Here is a 20,444-nt window from a genome sequence, read left to right as displayed (position 1 = left end):
AGGAATTCCTGTCTTGTGCTAAATTTCCCATCTTTGTAAAAACTCTTGAGTCGACTGTGCCCTGTAACCAGGGCCGTCATCAGTCTTGGAAGTGGGCTGAGGTTACGGGCCTAGCCCTCAGGCGCAGCTGAAAAACACCCGAGTTTAAAAGTGTCTTTTTTTTTTTTTTTTTTTTTTTTTTTTTTAAGTGTTGGAGAAGCAGGCACCTTGCTGTTTGGATTAGCGAGTTAATTACCTCTATTGTTCTCAGGACCTAGTAGCTCCTTGGTCTAGAATTTTACAAAATTGTTCTAAAGGCTTATAAGCTTACTTTTTCTTTTCTTTTTTTTTTTATTATTTGAATATTTTTAATATCTCAATATGAAAACAAAGCAAATAAAACAAATATACTGGGAAACTCTAAGGAAGGAGGTCAATGTGGCAAATTTGGTTGTGGATCACCAGTGTGTCCACTCCACCTGTAAAAGACCTCTTGTACTGTATTCTGTCCCTTTAAGCCCTGGGAATCTCTAAGGAAGTGACCACACATCCTCACCACTAGTCTATCGGATCAAGTTTCTCTGTTTTTTTTCTCTCTCTTTTTTTAACCACTGTCCATGAGGCTATTTGAAGGAACTCCTGTTACTTCTATGGCTAATGCTCTTCTTTGTCAAGGTGCTGCCTCTAATGTTGAAAAAAACCACTGATCCCCAAAGTGCCTCATGGTGCTGGGTTCCAAAAGGAATGAAGATTTCCTTCTCCACACTGATATTTATTCCATGAATCCCAAAAGAGCACAGCTTCAGTTCAGTCTCAGAGCATACTTCAATAAGATTGCTGCTCAGTGGTCTTTGAACAAGAGCGCGCACATACATGTGTGCACTCCCACACTGAATGAACACTCTCAACATTAGTCCAACCTGAATTTATACTTATGAACCAACAGTTTTCTCCTAATTAGATTTTCTCATTCTTACACGAAGCTGTTTGGTTACTCGTAGTCATTTTCTGCTTCTAATGTCCTTCCTTCCCCTGCCCCACGTGGATATGGCATGTATCTCTTTCCTTTATCCCTTCTTCCCCTTCTCCCCTAATGGCCGAAGCAGTGAGGAGGCGCAGTGCCTGCCGTCCGTCAGTCCGGCCGGCCTGGCTGACCTGACTCACGCTGGGGGCGGTGGGCCTAATAGGACTGAGAACAGCTTTACAGTCGTTATCCGCCTTCTTGTAGGCTAATTTTAGTAGAAGAGTTTCAGCTGGTTTATTTACTTATTTAGATTCGCAAAATCTAAATAATTAGATTATTTTTATTATAAAATTTATTATTATGTATTATAAATTGTATTTATTTATGTTTTTATATATAGTTTTTATTTATTATTTTATACTTACATATTTATATATTCTACACATGTATAATATATGTATATATACACATACTTATATAAGTATATTAATATATATTTATACATTTATATATTTATAAATGTATGTGTTCATTATTTATCATTTTTATATTTATTATTTATATATTATTTTTTATTATTATTATTTAACATTTACCTAAGAAGTATATTATGAAATGAAGAGGGGGAAACTTCTAAATGAAGCAAATCTGAGTGAAGAGAAGGCATAGTTAGGAGGAAAAAAACCTGGAAAAGCCAACGCTTTCCACCCAGGACTAGAAGTTTATTTCTACTTTATGGCTGCGATAAGTCGAAAGTATAGGTTGACTGAAGCCTATTGTCTTCAATACTTTTCTTAAGATCTTTGAAGATTGCAAAAGGTAAAGGCTCAGGCATAGAGTAGCCTTTCTGCTTGGCAATAGAGAAAGCAGCTAAAGCTTCCCAATCTGCCCCCTTCACAGCTTCCTTTAGACAATGCTGCAGGGTGGGGCTGGTGTGATCTATAATGCTACCCAGAGGTGGACGAGGGACCAAGGAGTCCTTTAAATCTAAGTCCCAATGTAGCGCCAAAGGGCGAGTTGGGGGAGGAGATGTGGGAGGTAGTGTTTCCCCTTGTCTTCCTTGTCCTTTTTAGGACCATCAGAGGGCCGTTCCTTCAGGTCCTCACCGGGGCAGACAAGTCCCCAGTGGCCTCTGAATGGGTTGCTTTAACATGTAAAGGAGCCAATGCTGTTCTTATCAAGCTCCAAGTGAGCAGATTCTGATGGCCAATGTTAATCCTCTTCTCCTGAAGCTGCTTTAATTTCTCTCCTCCTTTTTGCCCCCGTTCATCAATACCTAGTGATCCCTTGTCAAGAAGCCACAGACAATAGTCTTTCACTGTCTGTAGTAAGTTAACCAAATTTTGTTTTTTAACGTGACATCTCATAGTGTAATGGGGCACATCCAATGCCCCCTGAAAGGGTATCTGTGACGGGGTCCAGAGATTGGGGTGTCTTAGAAAAATATATTCTCCCCACCCAGGGCGGGCCAACAAGGGGGATGGAAGCCTTGAGCAGGGCCATGGAGAGTCATTTTGCATTGTCAATAATATGCAAAGAGGGTTATTTTGCATATTATCAAGGCTAATCAGGAGGGTTTGAAAGACTTAATGCAGAATGTAACTGGATGAGGAAGAGGAGAGACTCTGGGGAACAGTGTTAAGACCACACGGGAAGAAAGAAGGGAGAAGGGGCTCCTGCTAGCGGGCCATGAGACGGGCCATGGTTTTGGATTAAGGGCTGGAGATCGCGGCGACGCAGCGGACGGTGCTGAGACCCGCGGGAGGCCTGCCAGGCCAAGCCCCGGACTTTTTTTTTTTCTTCTGAAGGCCGGTACCCTGACTGGCCTGACTGGGCAAAGGAGGGGAGGCAGGACTGTGTGCACTGGTGGTTGCTTTAAAGGGATTTTGATATTTATGGCGATATTTAGCCATTAATCAAACCTGTATAACTTTTAAATAAATAGTTCCTTTTCTTTTCACCAAACTGCCATTCAGAGCCATAATTCCAAGGGCGGCGGGCAAAGGACCCACAACTGAGGGACCCCGGGGAAGGGGGGTGTCGGTGTTTCGGTAACAGCATCTGGGCACCGCCCCCGCCCAGCCACAGGTCCTCTTGTCCTGGAACAATAGCTTTAGGAAGCTGTTGAGGCGGTCGGAAATAGACCCGCTGCTCCTTAGAGAGTCCCAGCCCGTTTTTGCCTCTGGGAGGCGTTTGTGTCCGTTTTCTGGCTCTGCCTTCTCTCGACTCTGCTTTACTTCATCCTCTAATCCTCTTCTGACAACCTGCTAGGGGATGAGAAGCGTGTGATGGGTCAGGGCGCGCTGCTGGTGAGAAACGTCTCCCAAGGGTGTCGCCCCTTGGTCACCCCCAACGATCTTACGTCCCTCGGTTTCTCCCCTGATTGTCTAAAACAGCCGGGGGTGGGGGGCTCGGAGTGCTGGGTGACCAACCCTTACATTGCACGTCCCCGGATGAGCACAAAGTTACATTATCATGAGTGGAATTCCCTGTGAGCCCTCTGCACATCTTAGAAAACGATCCCAGACACACCTACAAGGCTCCTACTCACACAGAAACACCCGTGGCCCATGGACCTGTGGTCTCCTCGTCCTGAGCCAGGGGCAGGGTTTGCCTCTTGTCTTCAGAGCCGTCATTCAAACTTAACTATTTAATTGCTGGAGACTTCATAATTACATTTAAAGCGGAGGGAGAAGAGAGAAAAGAGGTCTGGAAAAACCAGCACTTCCTACTTTAGGTTAGATGCTTGCTTTCTCCGCTTTCCAAACAAAAACCTAGGTGGGAAATGCGCCGCAGGGGTGGGGCCGTGAATGGTTTTACAATGTGCCTCTCCTGGACTTTTGCTTGCAGGTGGCAGGAAACCTAGTGTTCTGTCCCAGTCCACGTCCAGCTTATCCCTCCCCGGGAGTCTTTATCGCCGGGAGTGCAGTTGTGGCTTTTAAATGCTCAGCCCATGCCCGCAGAAGGCAGCAACCCCTCAAGGAGGAGGAAGCAAGATCCTGCAAAGAGGTTTTTTTTTTTGTTTTTTTTTTTTAACTTTTTATTTTTATTTTTAAAATCGTGTTTATTCTATCATAGTTGTCTCAATTTTCCCCCCTTTGCCCTTCTCCACCCGTCCCACCCCACCCCCTGGTCCCAGTCAATCCCCACTCTGTTGTCTGTGTCCATGGGTCATTCACACATGTTCTTTGTCTAGTCCCTTCCCCTTCTTTCCACCATTGTCCTCCTTCCCCCTCCCCTCTGGTCACTTTCAGTCTGCTCCATGTTCTATGCCCGTGGTTTGTTTTGTTCGTTAGTTTATTTTGTTAAATGGATTTCACTTATAGATGAGATCATATGGCATTTGTCTTTCACTGTCTGGCATAATATTCTCCAGTTCCATCCATGTTGTCGCAAAAGGTAGGAGTTCCTCCTTTCTTTTTTTTCTTTAAAAGCAGATTGATTTCCTTTATTTACTTTTTAAATGTCAAAATCCATGACAAAATATTAAAAAATTTAAATCCATGATAAAGTCTCAGCAATTAAAACAGCATGACACCAGCACAGACATAATCAAGTGATGAATCAAATAAAATGAGCATTCTAGAAACAAACGTATATATCTGTCTAACAATGTAATATATGATTCAATTGATATTTCAAATCAATGGGGGAAAATAAGCCTTATTCAGCAGATAAGGTGCATGGACCACATTTACTTGAAAAAAAACAAATATAGAGCCCTATTTCACACATTACGCACAATAACTCATGTGAGTTAAAAATAAATATGTAGAATGGTCGCACTGTGTGGCGACTACTGGGGACACGTCGTTGCAGGGGAGTGCCGCAGAGAGCGCAGCGCTCCCCGAAACCTGAGGGAAACCGGCTGGGGCCAGCTGAGGTGGGAGCAGGGCTCTGAAACCCGCAGATCCCGTCCCGGGGTTGTTGGATGAGGGGGATAAAACACAAAATGTCACAAACACCTCTCTGGTGGCCGGGAGGGAGAGCCAACGGGGGCACTTCCCTCTCACTGGATAAGGCCGTGGTACATCCCTCCAGTGGGGAAGGTCATCTAGTGAGGAAGGCCCCGTTACCCTTTGTTTCAAGGCTTTTATTGAAAATCTTATCAGCGGGGTATGTAACAGGCAAGCATACATTATCTCATTACATTAGCATATTAAACTTTACAGAGAATAGATACCTTTAAGAAAACAAGTGACAGGAATTCACTGATATTCATGGGTCCAAGAGGAGATTAGAATCAACAATAGAGACGATAGATAAGGGGGAAGTAGACTTAAAGGCACCTTAAAGATATAGGGTAAAATGTGTAAATAAAGTAAATGTCTTAACAATACCAGGTAAGGGGTATAAACAAAGGTCTTCGCAGCATTAGCTGATCAGAGATCTGAGGGAGGAACAGAGCACCCTCCAAAGAATTTACCTCTGGGCCTGATTACTCTAGACCGAGACCGCCAAATCTGATTTAGGGCTGTTTTTCCTGCCTTCTTTCAAGCCTGAGCCAGGTTGGGGGAGGAAACCACCAAAAGATAAGGAGACTGCTTCTCGGCTGTGATGAGGACTCTGGCCGTGTCCAAGCCAAGCCGAGAGGTGCAGGGGCCTTTTTGCCCCTTCTCCGTGTCCCTGAATTTTTTATCTGCTGCCAATATCGGCCAATACCTGTCTTAGGTCGTATACCTCAGCGTGAGGTAACTTAACTGTCATTGGCCATTGACCATCCATGGCAAAGCAGAGAGGCAGGGGCTACGCCCATGCCCAGGGCAGGGAGTAGGGGACCGGCCAAGTCACTTCAGGAGCCTGTTTCTCCAAGGCCTCCTGATTATTTCCAGCCTTCAAGCCCTCCAGCCTGTTGGCAGGGTTACAGCTTCTGAAACCGGGCCGAGCATTTCCCAATGTAGAATCTAAGGAGTTTTAGGAAAGAATACAAAATATTTTTTTTTAGCCTGAAGTAAAATATTCAAACCCAGAAGCTATAAAGTAAAATATTGACAATATGACTATATTAAACATTTAAGACTAATAGTAATATATATATATATATATATATAAATTAAAGGACAAGTAATAGAATAGGAAAGTATTTGCAACACATCTAAAAAAAGGGTTAATAGTTGTGCTTTTTTGGGGAGGGGAATTCTACAAACATTTAACCAAAAAATGGATAAAGAATACAAAAAAGTCACTTAAAGCTTTTTAAAAATAATAGAAATAGCCAAGAAATGTACCAAAACAGGTTTAGTTTCAACAAATAATAAAAAACAATTAAAATAGCACACCATTGTCACAATCAGATTATTAAGTATTAAAAATATTGGTAATACCAAGTATTGGTGACTGTGAAAGGAAGTGTGTATTCATAGACTCCTTTTTTTCATCTTCTTGAAGCAGTCCCTTTAGCATATCTTGCAATGCTGGTTTGGTGGAGGTGTATTCTTTTAGCCTTCTTTTGTCTAGGAAACTCCTTATTTCACCTTCCATTTTAATTGAGAGCCTTGCTGGGTAGAACAGTCTTGGTTGCAGGCCTTTGATTTTCATGCCTTGGAATATTTCTTGCCGTTCCTTTTTGGCTTGTAGTGTTTCTGTTGAGAAGTCAGCTGCTAGCTGTATTGGGGCTCCCTTATATATTGCTACCTGTTTCTCCCTTGCTGCCTAGAGGGGTCTCTCTTTGTCTTTGCTATTTGCCATTATAATGATGATGTGTCTTGGAGTGGGCCTCATTGGGTTCCTCTTGAATGGGACCCTGTGTGCTTCCTGGATTTGTGTGACTTTTTCCTCTCCTCCAATTAGGGAAGTTTTCCATCATGACTTTTTCAAACAGGTTCTTTATCCCTTCCTCCTCTTCTTCTCCTTCTGGTATCCCTATTATACTGGCATTATTATGTTTCAGGTTGTCCTGCATTTCCCTAAATGCCTCTTCATTCTTTTTGAGTCTTTTTTTCATTTTCTTGCTCTTTCTAACTTGTCCTCCAGCTCGCTGATTCGATCCTCGGCTTCATCTAGGCTGCTGATTCCTTCTACTGTGTTCTTCAATTCAGAAATTGTATTATTCATTTCCTCTTGTCTCTTATTGACTATTTCTATGTCCTTTTTCATGCTGATATAGTTTGCAGTAAGTTCCTTGTAGTTTCCCTGTAGTTTTTTGTAATTCTTACTGAGCTCACTGAGTTCATTGAAATTCCTTAGAGCCATTGTTTTTAACTCAATATCTGAGTTAATTTCGTTTCATTTAATTTTCTTTCTAGGGTTCCTCTTTTCCCTTCAACTGGGGGATGTTTCTTTGTCTTCCCATTATTTGTGAGATTCTTCTTTTTTGCTTCTGATTCTTAAATTGAACTGTCTTGATATCTCTGACTTTGTGGTATGAACTTCGATGGTAGGAGACCACTGTTTTTTCTTTCTGGATCTGACCCTGGTGATGTCAGATGTTGATCTGTCTCTGGTGACATCGGATGTTGACCCTGTCTGACCTTAGGCAGTCTGTTCAAGACTTCCAGGAATCTACTGTCTGTGGCTGTCTCCTTCAGTTGTTAATCTTGTCACTCTGCATTCAGCAGGCCAGCTTAGATACTACAGTGCAGGACCAAGTCCCTCTTGGGGGCAGGACTATTGCATCCTCTCATGCTGTCGCTGCTCAGGGGAGTGGTCTGCCTGAGCAAGATCTCTCCTGCCGTATAAGGGATGAGTCAGCACCTGGATCCCACCGGGCACTCTCTCAGTTCTCTCCCCAAAGCCTCCCTCCCCAGTCTCTTTTCAGGGGCCTCCAGCCCACTGTGCCTGTGCCTCTGCTGGAGACCAGGGTAAGTGGCTCCAAATAAGAACTTATGCATTGGCCCTTTAAAAGGCTCTTTGTGTCTCTAGCTGCCCGTCTCTGGTAGAGAGCAACACTGCTGCTTTTTGCAGTTGGCTGTTATCTGTGCACCTTTTGGGCTCTGGTGCTGTAGACTGAAGATCCCCACTTACAGTTTAGACCCCGCTCTTCTCAGGGGAATCCAACTGGCCGTTTCAATATCCTTGTGGTGCTGCCGCCCGTGGGCGCCCTGCCTGCCTTCTTGAGTCTCTACCGCAGACTTACCAGTTAGGTTGTGCTGAAGCTGACTCTTCTGCCTGTCCGATTCTTCTGTCTCACTGTTGTTCAGTTGTTTGTTCCAGGTGTTTTCTCCACAATTTAGCTATAATTCCACATTGGTCCTGGGAGGAGGTCAGTGCGACTTCCACTCACTCCTCTGCCATCTTGATTCTCCTCATCCTGCAAAGAGTTTTTGGATTCAAATTGAACTGCTAGATGAAACTGCAAAAGATGGTCCTAAAGAATATCCCCCTCCCTCTGTCTCGACATGTTGGCAGTCTAACCGCACTGATGGTGCCGCAGTCCCTCACCTGTGGGACGAGTGCACACAGAAATCCTTTCACTCGAGGTGTGCCATCTGCCACGTGGGCTTTTAACCTCTCGGCTGCTGCAGGTCCCAAAATGAGGGTCCCTGTTTGGGTACCAGATGGGGAGGACTCCAGCCCATGAAGTCCCCCAGTTCACCGCAGACGAAGGAATGAGTCGTTCCAGACACCATTGGCCTGTCAAGGAGAGGGGAAGATGATTCTCTCTAAAGGAGAATGCCCCGAGCCCCTGTACTCAGTGGTGTTTATTGAGAGGGTTACAGGAGGGGGATAGGTAGCAGGAATGTATAGGTAATCTAATTCTATCAGTAACTTAAGCTTACAGAGAATAGGTGTTGTTTAAGGAAGACAATGGCAGGAACACACTGAACTGCTTCGGTCCGAGATGAGCGAACATTATGGCGCCAGTGGGCTTTGGGTCAGGGTCCAGGAGTTTTGTAAATTTCTTTCCCAGCCTTGAGCTGGTTATCTGGTATAGGATTAACAGAACTTGAGGGAGAAACAAAGCCTGCTTCATGGAGTGCAATTTGCTTCTAGGCCTGATTTCCCCCAGGGGCCCTCAGAGTTATTATTAGGTCTGGCGTATCAACTGCATTACCAGTGTCCTGGCTAAGTGTTACGGGTCCTCTCCCGGGCTCCAGCTTGCATGGGACTAGTCCCCGATACCACTCAAAGCGCCCCCCTACAAAATATCAGAATAATGATCTGATCTACAACTGCCCCCAACACCTACCACCCTCCCCAGCCCTGAGCGATGAAAGTAACATTATTAGTGAGTGGAGCCCAAAACACAGCTTCCCCTTCGTCCATCGCCCAGGCGAGGACTGTGGCATCCCTGCCAGTGGGGCAGGCTGCCAGCCTCGCGCATCCCCTCAACCCACCACCTCAGAGGGTAATTTCAGGCAATTGTGATTGACAGGTTAGGGATTCTTTCCTCCACCCAAATGTCACTCATTGGGCCCAGGCTCCACCCCGCGATAGCAGGCTCGGAATACCGGGCTGTCTTTCAGCTCTGCCCCGGCTTGCTGGCAGCAACGATTTTCCAGGCTGGGAGAAGCATGTCAAGAAGACCAGAGGCTACTAACCCCTGCCCAGTGCCCTGTTTGTAAAGCAAGAGTGGCACCCCGAGAAAAGCCCTCCACCGTCCTTGCCTCCAGCTCTCAAGCTGTGGCTGAGAGATACGGATAACAACAGAGAGCTTCCCTTGCCATATATTAGGCCCCCCTCCACCCCCTTTCCTCTGGCATGGTTTGACTGTAGGTGGTGGGCCCAAAGTACAATGTAATATACAGGTCTAACATCATGGAAGTGTGCACTTGAAACCTATATGATCTTATTAACCAATGCCACCACAAAACGTTTTTCATAAAGATTTTATTTATTTATTTTTAGGGAGAGGGGAAGGCAGGGAGAAAGAGAGGGAAACATCAATGTGTGGCTCCCTCTCACACACCTCCTGCTGGCCTGCAACCCAGGCATGTGCCCTCACTGGGAATCAAATGAGTGACCCTTTGGTTCTCAGGCCGGCACTCAACCCACTGAGCCACACCAGCCAGGTCGAATAAATTTAATTAACAACAACACCAACAAGAACAGAGTGCTTCAAAGTTCTTCCCCAGAAAGTGACTTTATTTGGAACAGAACGGTCGGCAATCCGTGACACAGGGCACTCTTGTGAACAGCGGAGATGGTACAAGCTAAACCCTAGGCCAGCTGTTTAACTAGAGAGAACCAGGGAGGCAGCTAAGGGGAGTCCTGCTGTGTCAGAGCTAACCTCCGAGCGTGGCCTCAGAAACAACCCCTGCCTGAATTTAATTGAGAAGCAAGTTACATCCCAGGGCAGTGATGAAAACAATAGAATATTCCAACCAGTGGAACCTAACAGCTGGGCGTAATAACAACAAAGGTAGACAGCTTAATGGGGGGGTCGGGGAAGAGGCAGACACACAGCCTTGCTCGACATGGTCTCTCCAGGGTGACTGTGTGGCCCCGAGGTGCCTGTGAGAAGCAACAGCAGAGGCTCCCTGCAGAGAACACAGACATCGCTGAAACAGTCACACCAAGTCCCTAAACAAACAGACAACAACCGCCGCTGCCCCCGCCACTCCTGGGCAAGTGGTCATAAGTATCCAGAGCTGGGGCTATATGTTATATAAAAAAAGTCAATTAAAAAAAAAATTGAGACCTACAACGATACAGGAAAGCATGACTCATACATAGGGGGAAAAAATGTGTGACTCATGCACAACATTGCAGGGTATAAAATAAAATAAAAAATCAACTGTATTTTTATCGTCTAGCAATGAATAACCCCAAAACAAAATTAAGAAAACAATTCCATTTACAATAATACCAAGAATAATAAAGCAGGAATAAATTCAACCAACCCAGCACAAAAGTTATACTCATAAAACTTAAAAAATATTGTTGAAAAATTAAGGAAGACCTAAATAACGGGGAAGTTCCCATCGTCATGGATTTGAACGCTTGCTATTGTTGAGAAGGCAATACTACAGATTCAACTCAATCCTTATCAAAACTCCATCTGTTGCCCTGGTTGGATTGAGTGCGAACCAAAGGGTCTCCGGTTGGAATCCCAGTCAGGGCATCCGCCTGGGTTGCAGGCCAGGTCCCCAGTTGGGGGCGCACGAGAGGAAACCACACACTGATGTTTTTCTCTCCCTCTCTTTCTCCCTCCCTTCCACCATCTCAAAAAAATAAATAAATCTTTAAAAAAACCCAAACCAAAGCAACCCAACCCAACTCCAGCTGTCTTCTGTGCAGAAATTGACAAGCTGCTCCTAAAATTGGTATGGAAATTCCAGGGACCCAGAATAACTTAAAGAATTTTGAAATGGAAAGACAAAAGTGAAGATTCAGATGTCCCCTTTTCAAAGCTTACGGCAATGCCAGTGTAATGGAGACAGAGTGGTTCTGACCTTTAGATACACATATGCCCAAGGAATAGAACAAAAAACCAGAAACAAACCTTAACATTTATGGCCAAATGACTTTTGACAGGTATGCCAAAGCCATTCAGTGGGTAAAAACACAGACTTTTTAGTAAACGGTGCTGGGACAATTGGTTACCTGCACGTGAAAGGATGAAGTTGAATCTCTGTAACATTAGTTGCCTAGTGCTTTGAAAACTATTATTTTATGTATTTTGTCAGGTTTTTTTTGTTCTTTCATGTAGGAAGATAAATCTGACCTCTGTTGTTCCATTTGGAGCTGAAGGAAAGAGTTATAATTTTACCTTTAACCTACCTATATCTTTGTAGTTACGAAGTATTTTTTTGAAGACAATATATAGTTAGTTCACGCTTTAAAAGAATCTATCTGATTATTGCTCTTTTAATAACTGGTCTTTAATAATTTAATCATTGATCTTTTGTGGTATTTTTAGTGGTTATTCTAGGGAGTATAATATTCATACTTAACTATTCACAACCTACCTAGAATCCATATTTTTACCACTTCAAGTGAAACGTAGAACCTTTATCATCCCATAGATTCTTTCAGGCTGGGAGGAGGGAGGTGGAGGAGAAAATCTGTCAAAGTCCAGGACATTTCGCCATGTCAAGAAGAAGCCATTTGGTTTATTAGTGACAGCAAGAGCAGACGCGATGGGCTGTAGTCTGGCAGGTCACCAAACACAAAATTGATTTTTTTGGTATAACAGTTATCTCCTTCATCTTTACTTCGATTTAAACAAGAAAAGGTCATTTAGAGGGTCCAAAGTGGTGGCAGAGTAGGTGGAATTTACCTCCTTCTAGGACAAAATCAGAGTTACAACTGAATTACAGAACAAGCGACCTGAATAATCACCTCAAGGCTCGCTGAACAGGTCTTATAACTACGGGTGTAAAAAAGAAGCCACATGGAGACTGGTAGGAAGGGCAGGAACATGAAAAGGGCGGGCGGTCGATAATACGGAGGGGTATTGGAGCGCAGGGTCTCAACCCCATGCCGGCTCCCCAGCCCACAGCACCAGTGCCAGGAAGAGGAGCCCACGTAACATCTGGCTGTGAAAATCATCAGAGATATCACCTGCCAGGGTGAGATGGGAGACTGCTAGAAACCCGAGCACCTGTTTAGAGAGCTGGCGCACACAAGTGAAGGGAGGCTCAGAGCAGACTGGAATCATCGAGGGAGAGGTTTGGAGGAGCAGCCACCAATGTCTCTGTGCTGAGTCCATCTCCCACGTTGCCCACAGACATCACCGTTTCCAGGTCAACCGCTCCCCTCCACACAGCATCAGCCTAGAAGGCGGCACTGGCCCCACTCTCCAAACTCTCTGTGGCCATGCCCTGTCAACCTCCTGCCCTGCAGAGGAACCAGCTCCCTGTAGGCAGCCTGTGCCTGTGTTGTAGACCTTGCTGGAAGAATCTTGAGGAGGTCCAGGCAGACTCAGCGGTATCAGAGATGATATAGGGAGAGAACGAGCTGTGTGGCTTCGGGGCAAAAGCCATTTTCCCCTGTGTGCCTCAACCTGCATCACTGTTCCTATGCAGAGCCCTCCCTCCACACAACCCAATCTTTGTTTTGGTCTGATTAACTCTCCTGGCCCCACCCTGATGGCTCACTGACCACTGCAAGAATCCGCAGGCCTCTGGTAGGTGGCAGCTGGCTTTAGTGTACCCTGAGACTTTTGTTGAACGGCCTCAGACCCAGGAGTGTGCCATGTAACAATCTAGTAAACATCACTCACCTTGTCTGGTGACTCAGAACCTGCTTTAAGCAACACAGATACCACAAGTGGCTCTTTCAGTGGTTGAACCTAACAGGCAGCAAACAAGTGGTGGAAAATCTCAGGATGTCTTGGACGTTTTGCTGACCGCTTCCAGGCTTGATACTGGTGAAACCTGGCCTCAGTACAAAGCTTGGCCCCTCCTACTGGGCGCACCCAGGCTCAGCAGAGGCAGCTGCCAACTGTGATATTTTTGTAGCTTGGAAAGTAGGCCAGAGCTGGCCATAGGCAGTGTCTGACATTGACCTGGACCAGAGTGCCTCCCTAGAGACCCCCAGAATAACACATCCAATGACTGGCTTTGCACCACATCAAAGCATGACCCAATTAGCTCCATGTAGGGGGCCATTTTGGTATGGGGGACTGTAGTCCCCCGCAAGCTGGGGCCTGGGAGAGGAACCGTAAGACTTGGCCAGGACACTGGTAATGCAGTTGATAGGCAGGACCTGATAATAACTCCAAGGGCCCCTGGGGGAAATCAGGCCTAGAAGCAAATTGCACTCCTTGAAGCAGGCTTTGTTTCTCCCTCAAGCTCTGTTCATCTTCTACCAGATAAACTCAAGGCTGGGAAAGAAATTTACAAGACTCCTGGACCCTGACCCAAAGCCCACCTGGGGCCATAATGTTTGCTCATCTTGGACCCAAGCAATTCTGTGTGTTCCTGCCATTGTCTTCCTTAAATGTCACTTAGTCTCTGTAAGCTTGTTACTGATGTAATTAGATTACCTATACATTCCTGCTACCTGTCCCCTGCTTGTAACCCTCTCAATAAAAGCCATTGAGCACAGGTGCTCGGGGCATTCCCCACTAGAGGGAATCACCTTCCCCTTTCTTTGACAGGCAAACGATGTCTGGAACGACTCATTCTTCCATCTGCAGTCAATTGGGGGACTTGACAGGCCAGAGTCCTCCATAGCTCCATAAATGGCACACCCAAACGGAGACCTCGGCATGCATGAAAACCTTCTGGGGTGAGTTAAGCTTGGTAGGTATAGCCCCTGCATAGCATTTCATATACTTCATTGGGGCCAACCATCAGAGTCAGTTGGAGGGCCAACCCAGCCAAAGGTGGGCCTATAGCCATCAAAACTCACCTACAACAGGAACGTTTACATAACCCACACAAGGGACATTCCTGGAGCAACTAGCTCAGATGATCAGGGACACTGCCCCACTGATCCCCACGGGATCCCTACTACATAAGACCACCATACAAAGACTGGGAGATATAACAGATATACCTACAACATGGAAACAAATACAGCAAGGCAGCCAAAATGGCAAGACAAAGACACGTGTCTCAAATGAAAAATAGGAGAAATCCCCAGAAAAAGAACTAAATGAAAGAAAGGCAAGTGAGCTACCAGATAAAGAGTTCAAAACTATGGTTGTGATGATGCTCGAGGAACTTAGTGAGAACTCCAACAGCATACAATGGCTATAAAAACCATAAAAAACCAGTTAGAAATAAAGAATACAATACCTTAAATAAAGAACACACCAGAAGGAATCAACAGCAGACTAGATAAAGCAAAAGACTGAATTAGCAGTTTGGAAGACGAGACAGCAGAAAACACCCAATAAGAGCAATACAGAGAATTTAAAAAAAATGAACATAGTTTAAGGAACCTCTGAGATAACATGAAGCACAAAAATATTCACGTTATAGGGCTACCAGAAGAAGAGACAGAGCAAGAAATTGCGAACCCATTTGAAGGAATAATGACTAAAAAATTCCCTAACCTGGTGAGGGATGACAGACAAACAAGTCCAGGAAGCACAGAGAATCCCAAACAAGGTCAACCCAAAGAGGCCCACAGCAACACACAAAAATGCCGAAGGTTAAGGACAAAGAGAGACAGCAGAAGAGAGACAGTTAGTTCCCTCCAAGGGAGCTTCCCATAAGACTGTCAGATGATTTCTCAACAGAAACATTTCTGACCGGAAGGAATTGGCACAAAATATGCAGCCATTGGATGTGTTATTTTGGGGGTCTCTAGGGAGGCAGTCTGGTCCAGGTCAATGTCAGACACTGCCTATGGCCAGCTCTGGCCTACTTCCATGCCAATCAGAATGATGAAAAACAAGGACCAGCAACCAAAACTACTGTACACAACAAGGCTATCATTGAAAATTGGAGAAATAGAGAGTTCCCAGAAGAAGTTAAAGGGGATTATCACTACCAAATCAGTATTACAAGAAAATGTTAAAGAGACTTCTTTAGGAAGAAAGAAAAAAAGTAGAACACAAATAAGTATAATAAAATGGCAATAAATACATACTTATCAATAATCACTTTAAATGTAAATTGCTTAAATGCTCCAATCAAAAGACATAGTGTAGCTGAATGGATAAAAAAACAAGACCCAAATATATGCTGTTCACAAGAGTCCCACAGACAGATAAAAAGTTAAGGGATAGAAAAAGTTATTTTATTTAAATGAAACAAAAAAGGCTGGGGTAGCAATAGTCATATTAGACAAAATACACTTAAAAAAGGCTATAATAATTACATAATGATAAAGGGATCAATCCAACAAGAGGATATTACACTTGTAAACAATTTTGCACCCAACAGAGGAGCTCCTAAATATTGATGGACATGTATTGATGGGCATAAAGGGAGTATTAGAGGCACAGTAGGGGACTTTGTTATCCCACTGCAACCAATGGGTAGATAAATCTTCTAGACAGAAAATCAACAAGAAAGCAACAGCCTTAAATGATGCACTAGAGCAGATGGATTTAATGGATATATTCAGAGCATTTCACCTCAAAGCAGCAGCATTTGCATTCTTTTTAAGTACACATGGGATATTTTCCAAGATAGACCACAAAACAGGCCTCAATAAGTTTAAGAAAACTGACATTATATCAAGCATATTCTTTGACCACAATGGTATGAAACAAGAAATTAATTACAAAAACCCCTGAAAAAACATACAAGCACATGGAGGCTAAAAAGCATGTTAGTAAACAATGAATGAGTCAACAATGAGATCAAGGAAGAAATCAAAAGAATATTGAGGCAAATGAAAATGAAAATACCATAACCCAAAATGTAGGGGACACAGCAAAAATAATTCTAAGAGGGAAATTCATAGCAGTACAGGCCAACCTCAAGGAATAAGAAAAATCTCAGTCTAAACTTACACCTACAGCACCTATAAAAAGAACAGCAAACAAAGCCCAAAATGAGAAGCGAGGAAATAATAAATATCAGAATGGAAATAAATAAAATAAAGTCAAAAAAAAAAATAGGTCAATGAAATGAAGATTTTTTTTTTAAAAGATAAACAAGACTTACAAGCTTTTAACAAGGCTCATGAGGTAAAAGAGAGAGAGGGACCTGATAAATAAAATTAGAAATGAAAGGGGAGAAGAAAAAACTGACACCATAGGAATACAAAGAATTATAACAAAATATTACAAACCACTTTGTTAAGAAATTGGACAATGTGGAAGAACTGGATAAATTCCCAGAAACATATAATCTTCCAAGACTGAACAAGAAGAAAGAGAAAATCTGAAAAGACCAATTACCATCAACAATATGAGGTAGTAATTAAAAAACTCCCAACATACAAAAGTCCTGACCTGGATGGCTTTACAGGTGAATTTTTACCAAACATTCAAAGAAGAACTAACATCTATATTCAAACTATTCCAAAAACTCCAAGAGGAGGGAAGACTCCCAAGCTCATTTTATGAGGCCAGCATTATCTTAATTCCAGAATCCGATAAAGACACTACAAAGAAAGAAAATTATAAGACAATATCCCTGATAAACATGTGAGTATGTGTAAAAATCCTCAACAAAGTGTTAGCAAAACAAATTCAGTAGTACATTAAAAAGATCATACACCATGATCAAGTGGGATTTATTTCTAGGATACTGGACTATTTCAATATCTGCAAATCAATACTTGATATGCCACAGAAACAAAATGAAGGACAAAAAAAAATCATTTGATACCATCAGTAGATGCAGAAAAAAAGCATTTGACAAAATCCAGCACTCACTTATGATTAAAAAAACTCTCAACAAAGTGAGGGTCAACATACCTCAACATAATAAAGACCACATATGACAAACCTGCAGCTAATGCTATACTCTACAGGGGAAAACTAAAAGTGTTTCCTTTAAGGTCAGGAGCAAGACATGATGTCTACTTTTACCACTCTTATTCAGCAATCAGATAAGAAGAAGAAATAAAAGTCACCCATACTGGAAAAGAAGTAAAACTGTCATTATTTGCAGATGACATGATACTCTATATAGAGAACCCTAAAGATTCTACTAAAAAAAGTACTAGAACTGATAAATGAATTCAGTAAAGTAGTAGGATACAAAATATATATTCAGAAGTTGGTTACATTTATATACACCGATAATGAACTATCAAAAGGGAAACTAAGAATACAGTCTCATTTACAATTGCATCAAAAAATAAAATGCCTACATAAATTTAACTAAGAAAGTAAAAAACCTGTACTCAGAAGATTGTAAGATAGTAAAGAAAAAAAAACTGAAAAAGATACAAATAAATAGAAACATACACTGCGTTCATGATTGGAAGAATAAATATCATTAAAATGTCCATTCTACCCAAAGCAATCTAAGGATTCAATGCAATGTTTATCAAAATACCAATGACAAGGCATAAAACAAATGTATAGATCAATGGAACAGAATAGAGAACCCCCAAATAATCATGCAGCTATATAGTGAATTAATCTATGACAGTGATTGTCAACCAGTGTGCCACGAGAATTTTTAAAACATGAAATATCTGACTGTTTAGTCAGAGGCACTGATCCATTTTTCCCTTAGATTGTCAAAAAAAATATTACAACAGCTAATACAACAATAACTGTCTCATGTGAATGAATCAAAATTATACCTATTTTTTGTCAAGTCAGCAAAAATATATTTTTTGGTATGCTGCAGAATTTTAGTAATTACCTTATGTGTGCTATAAGATGAAAAAGGTTGAAAAATCACTGATCTATGAAAAAGAAGGCAGGAACATACAATGGAAAAAGTCTGTTCAATAAATGATGTTGAGAAAATTGGACACACACATAATAAAATGAAATTAGATCACCTTCTTACATCATATACAAGAATAAACTCAAAGTTTATTAAATATTTCAATGTAAAACCTGAAATCATAAAACTCCTAGAAGAAAACGTAGGCAGTAAAATCTTGGACATTTCTATTAGCAATATTTTTTTCTGACATATCTCCTTGGGAAAGGGAAACAAAAGAAAAACAAATGGAACTACACCAAATTAAAAAGTTTTTGCACAGCAAAGGAAGCCATCAACAAAACAAAAGACAACCCACTGAATAAGAGATATTAGCCAATGATGCAAAATTTATAGAAAACTCATAGAATTCACCACAAAAACCATACTATCCAATTAAAAAATGGGCATAGAACCGAATAGACACTTCTTCATAGAGAACATTCGGATGGCCAACAGACATATGAAAAGATGCTCAACATCACTAATCACCAGAGAAGTGCAAATTAAAACCGCAATGAGATACCATCTCACATCTGTCAGAATGGCTACTGTCAATAAATCAACAAACAAGTGGTGGTGAGGACTGGAGACAAGGGAACTCCAGTACACAAATGGAACTGCTTTATGACCCAGAGATTTCACTTCTGAGAAGGTAATCGGAAGAAACTCAAACTAATTTAATGAATATATGCACTGCTATGTTCATTGCAGTGTCATTTACAATAGCTAAGATACGGAAGCAATTCAAGTGCTCATCAAAAAATGTGTGGATAAAAGTTGCAGTACATACTCGTATATACAATGGAATTTTACTCCTCCATAAAAGGAATGAAATCTTACCATTTTTGATGGCATAGGTGGACTTAGAGGGTTTCATGCTCAGTGAAAGAAGTCTAACAGAGACAGACACATACCACATGATTGTACTTGTATGTGGAATCTAAAAAGCAAAAGAAATGAACAAATAAAATGAAAACAGACTCATAGGTACAGAGATCAGACTGATGGTTGCCAGAGGGGAGGGCAAATAAGGGGCTGAGTGAGAACGGTGAATGGATTAAGAAATACATATTGGTAGTCAAAATAGTCATGGGGATGTAAAGCACAGCACAAGGCATATAGTCAATAACGTTGGATTAACTCTGTATGAAACCAGGTGGGCACTTGAAATAGCAGGGGGACACTTTGTAAAGTATCTGAGTATTACTGTCTAACCGCTAGTTGTATACCTGAAACTAATGCAAACTAATATTGACATTGAAAAATAAAATTTAAAAAAGATAAAAAGAAAAGGTAATTTAGGGTACAACTGAAAAATTAAAAACGTAGTACAGTTTGTGTTTTTGTTATACAGCTTTGTCTGATGGTGAGGCAAAGGTGTAATGACCATTGTAATGAGAAGATATCTTCAGACTGGAAAAATGATGCCGGCAACTTCATAGAATATAACAGATTTTATTATTAAGTAATAAAATCCGGAAGTATAGGGTGGGAGAGGATGGGCAGTGCAGCAGAGTGGCACAAACCATTCTCCGTTCCAGGTCCTTGTAACAGCACTGTATTATTATTATTATTATTTTATTTTTTATTATTTTATGTTTTTAATCTTCACCAGAGGTTATTATGTTCATTGACTTTAGAGAGAGAGGAAGTGGGGGAAGGGAAAGAGAGAGCAAGAGAGAGACTGTGAGAGAGAAACACTGACTGGCTGCCTCCCGCAGGCACCTGAGCCAGCGCCAAACCAGCAGCCTAAGTCTGTGCTGCAGCCGGAAATTGAACCCGCAGCCTTTGGTGTGTGGGATGATGCTCCAGCTAACGGAGGCACCCGGCCAGGGCTAACAGTACTTTTTAAAAATAGTATAACTCAGGTACTAATGATTGACAAAGGGAAAGGAATGCAGTAGCACCAAAAGCCGTACCTCCTGGTGATCTTGTGATAGATGATTGTTTATAATTGATACTGTCACCAGTTTCATAATTATCTTGGCTGCCATGCCACTCCAGGCCATTGCTAACACAAGTATCTAGGGCCACATTTTGGGGAACACAGAGACTCTTAAGCTAGAAGGCTTTGGTAGGCTTGCGGAGGGCAGCAGCAAGGTTGGTGAAAGGTTCCAGCATGCTCCGGGGCACAAACATGGGGTTGGTGTTTACCCACAGCCACACCTAGACAAGCTTTACTGAGGTATAATAGACATACAATATACTGCACATATTTAAAGAATACAGTTTAATGATTTTTGAACCCTTGGAAACCTCACCATTGCCATGGTCAAGACAGTGAATGTATCTGTCACTCCAAACATTTATTTACTTTTTAT

This window comes from Pteronotus mesoamericanus, unplaced genomic scaffold (genome assembly GCF_021234165.1).
Source record: "Pteronotus mesoamericanus isolate MK-2021 breed Mesoamerican mustached bat unplaced genomic scaffold, CSHL_Meso_final scaffold_137, whole genome shotgun sequence".
In the NCBI taxonomy this organism is placed as follows: Eukaryota; Metazoa; Chordata; class Mammalia; order Chiroptera; family Mormoopidae; genus Pteronotus; species Pteronotus mesoamericanus.
This window is presented reverse-complemented; position numbering follows the sequence as displayed.